The sequence below is a fragment of the Sarcophilus harrisii genome, chromosome 1 (assembly GCF_902635505.1).
Source record: "Sarcophilus harrisii chromosome 1, mSarHar1.11, whole genome shotgun sequence".
In the NCBI taxonomy this organism is placed as follows: domain Eukaryota; kingdom Metazoa; phylum Chordata; class Mammalia; order Dasyuromorphia; family Dasyuridae; genus Sarcophilus; species Sarcophilus harrisii.
Genome location: NC_045426.1, coordinates 246,500,267 through 246,504,814, shown reverse-complemented (window position 1 = coordinate 246,504,814; position 4,548 = coordinate 246,500,267).

Genomic DNA, 4,548 nt, shown 5'->3' with positions numbered 1-4,548 from the left:
CTGTCTATCCTCATTGAAGGTTTTACTCTTTCACTAGTTGGGATCCAGGGAGCAACAATTCTGTCAAAGAGAAAAGCCTTGGGATCTTTCCCTCTGAAGCTGACATGCGGCCTTATCAACATGGACCACAGTTCTTTATCTGGCTTGACATTTCTTCTTTCATTTTAGGTAAAAGGATAGGAGACTTCAACCCAATAAGTTTCAAAAGGTCAAAATAGTGAAACATACACCTGGGAATCCAGAAATCTAGGCAGAGTTTTGAAGCCAACCCAGCCAAACAGATGTCCTGAGGATCAAGGAATGACCTCCCCAACCCAGCCCAACAAAAAGATAAGGATTCATCCTGCTGTAATATAAATTGGTGAAGAACAATATTTTGTAAGATCAATGATAAGGTGGATATATCCACCCTTCCAGAGACAGTTAGAAAGTAGAAAGTGTTCTTCTCAGAGGGTGGGGAAAAGTATTTGTATAACATTTTTACTTTTGCTCATCTTTGAAATAAATATCTCTCTGTAAAAGCTAATTTTAAAGTAGTTAAGTGGAATTGGTGTCTAATCCACTGTTAGTTAGCAGTGGAGTGGAGAGGAAACACAACTGGTGAAGGCTTGAGCTGATAGCATTAAAGGGGAGATACTTCCAAATCTTCTGGGGCCCTTGAGGACCTTGAGGGGGAGATTTAGCACCCCAGCTCTGGGATAGAGGGCCAAAATTTATTCAATGTCTGTAAAATGTTTAAAGATTCAAAGAACTCAAAAATCACTTCAGAATTGATCTAGGAGTAGTGAAGTAGCTTAGCAACACAGCAGGAAAGGTTTGTCTCATTGGGTGGGAGGTGAGTGGGTTCCAAGAGTATCAGCAGATAACCTCATAGCAGAGGGCTTGCAGTAAGGTTTCAAGTCTGAAACAATTAACCAGTAAGGTCCTGCCCTGCTACAAGCCAGCAGCCTCCTGGGCAAGCAAACAGTCTGTGCAGCCCAGCAAGGACCCCTTTAGTGGTCCCACTTCCAGCACAGGCCATCAACAAGGCTTCAATCCCATGGTTGACCAGTAATGAAGCCCTGCCCTTGGGATCTGCCAGCAGTGAGACCCCATCCACAGAGGCCTCCAGCAGAGAGGCCCTGTTTCCATAGTGGGATAGATAGATCCCAGGATGGGGTAACAAAACAGTTTGTTTTCCACAGAGAGCTAGAATTCTGAGAATTGTAATAATAATTAACAAAGTTGCTTTACAGGTAGATCCAACTGATCAGAAATGGGTCCTCTTCAACCACAGTCTTACTATAGACCCCCCATTTGGCTCAAACTAGTAAGGATCAATGACCTGGCAAAGGCAAATGGAAAATGAATATGCTTAATAGATTAATTGTAAATTAACCAACACATCTCAGAGGAGAAATTTTACACCATCTTTGAACATGAGATGCATAACAAGGGAAGGGGAACATATGTTAGCAGAATATTAAACAATTGGAAAGGACTGGGAAGAGACTGGGTGGTACACGAGAGGAGTTTGGTTATTAAAAGCATGCTCTGGCTTCTGTACCAACACACTTCTCCAGCATGTATTTGGTAGTGTGTGTACACCTTCTTACACCTACCAGCTGAGATAGACTCAGACCTTTCTGGAAGAATGGTAATTTCTAGATTATTTAAGAACCACGTCCTATGGACCTTGATAAGACTTAATTTCTAGATTATTTAAGAACAAAACCCTATGGACCTTATTGAAACTCTTTAGTGCAAGACACTGGGGAAGGCATTTGAAAGAATAAAGGTTGAGTTTCCTCTGGAAACTAGAGAGCAATCAAAAATTGGGACTATTAATGAATTTGCACAAAGCACCTGAGCTGATTTGCTAGGGCCAATAAATATTTAACTATAGGGAAAGCATAGGGAAAACAGTCTTTTTTCTGCCATTCTTCTCCTGAATGAAATCATAGAAGAGACAGGTAACAAAGTGTTAAATGGAGTGCACAGAGATGCTTGTGCCTGCTTGCTTTTTTTATAAAGTATGAAGTTTTCTTCGGAAAATAGCCACATACTTGGAAACTAAAACAAACAAACAAACCAAAAAACATCAGGAAACAGGACATATTCTATAGGGAGATATGGAGAGTAGGAGGCAGGAAGCAGCTTTCAGGGATATGACCTCTGGTAGCACAGAAGAGAGCTGACTTTATTCAAGAGGGATTTTGCACCTGGTGTGGAGAAGCATGAGAGTACAGGAGAGGGAAAGAACATCGGGCCCTTGCAACAGTGAAGGCATGAATTGCTGGGACCACATGTGCTTCCTATATGTGTGCCATACAATCAGAATATTCTAAATGTATGACTACTTTCCCTACTAATACTCTCTGTGTTTGAGGCAGAGTACACCCTGGGTTTATGGGGAGAATGTTGTACAGCTACTGTTTACTATGCTATCTTAGCAAATAATTTTATTTTGAACTAACAGTGTCTGTGGAGTGGCAATTAAACTTAATAATATATTTTGACAATATTTTTTGGAGAAACTATTTTGCCTAATTGAACAATGAATCTGATTAAATGAAATGGATAAATATTTACAAAAATATAAAATGTGCATATTAACAAAACAAGAAATAGAAAAAATAAATAACTACATCAGAAAAAAAAAAAAAAAAAGAAATTGAACAAGCCATAAACTAACTCTCAAAGAAAATAAATCCTAGGCTCAGATGGATCTTCAAACAAATTCTATCAGATTCAAAAAACATTAACTCAATATTATACAGATTGCTTGCAAAAATAGAGAAAAAGGGCATTCTATCAAATTTCTTCAATGAGAGAAGTATAACCCTATTATCCAAACCCCAGAAGAGATAAAGAAAGAAAATTTTTTATCAATATGTCTAATTAATAATGCCACAAATATATTCAATAAAATATTAGCAAAGAGAATATAATGGCATATTTTAAAAATCATACATTGACTAGGTTGATATTATACAAATAATGCAGAGTTGGTTCAATATTAAGAAAACTAGGAACATAAAAGACCACATCATAACAAAAGAAAAATATATGATTTTCACAGTAGATGCAGGAAAAGTTTTCTACAAAATGCATCAACTTCTTATATTAAAAAAAAACATTAAATGGCATGAGAATAAACAATTCTTTCCTTAATAAGTTAAATATTAAATAATACTTTTAAATAGTTGTCAAAATCAAAAAGCTAGCATTTTTGCAGTAGAGAATTGCTATACATATTTTCAAAACAATCAGAATCATCACCACCATAATTATTTCATATTTTCTAGAAAAATTGCAACAAGTCAATAGAAAATAAAGAAATAAGCATAAACTAAAAAAAGAGAAAGAAACAAAATGACCCCCCTTTGCAGATGATATAATGTTTTACTTTGAGAACTCTGAAGATTCAACTAAAATTTAATTGAAATAATTAATCACCAATAAAATAGTCTGATATAAAACAAATATACCCAAAGGACTTCATCAACAACACTCATCAAAAAGATATAGAAAAATAAATTCTATTCAAAATAACCCTGAAATACATAAAACAGCTGAGAGTCTACACTGGCTTAGTGACTTCTCCTTATACATGTAAAATCTTTAGTGGCAGAGATTGCCTCATATTTCTTCCTTAGTCTACCTAGAACTGAGAGAAAAAAAGTGGTATTGTTGAATCAAAAGGTATACAAAAATCATTTTTGTTAACAGTTTCAGGGAGATTACATCTCCTTTAACCTGTGTGATTTTTTCTTTTCTGTTATGTTAACCAATCTGATAGGTGTGAGGTGGTACCTCAAATTTCTTTTAATTTGTATTTTTGATTTAGAGCATATTTTTCATATGACTATCAATAGCTTTGATTTCTTCATCTAAAAAGTGCCTGTTCATAACCTTTGACCATTTTTTCAAATTGGGGAATGGTTTGTACTCATAAATTTGACTCCATTTTCTATTTACTTGAGAAATGAGGCCCTTATCAGTGATATATTTCTTGAGAAACAAATAATCCACTCTGCTGCCTCCTTTTGCAATCTGAGAAATCTAGTATCCTTGTCATAGACAGGATCCGCAAGGACACATCATTTTATTAGAACCTTGGAGATGATTTAGCTTCTCTTTACATGGTTTTTATTACATATGCACTAAGGCTAAGAATTCCTATTGAGATTTTTTAATTTTGATGAATCAGAAATGCTTTCTGATTAGGCAAAAATTCCTCCCACTGTTAATTTTCCCTGTGCTCTTATTTCTACTAGCTCAGATTAACCTGCCCCAGACCCTATCCTCCTCTTCTCCCTTTCTACTGAGCTCTATAACTTCTTAGGCCAATTAATCAAGCAAGCAAGCATTTAAGAAGTACCTATTAAAGTATTAGGCACTGGGGATACAAAGTTAAAAATAATTTCTAACCCCAAGGAGTTTATATCTAGTTGGTCAAAACATGGATGTTTTTTCTGTAGCTACTCCCCCAACTCAGCAATCGGAAGCTCCATGAGTCTATACTCCTAAAATTATAATAATCCAAAACATAATAAACAATCCAAA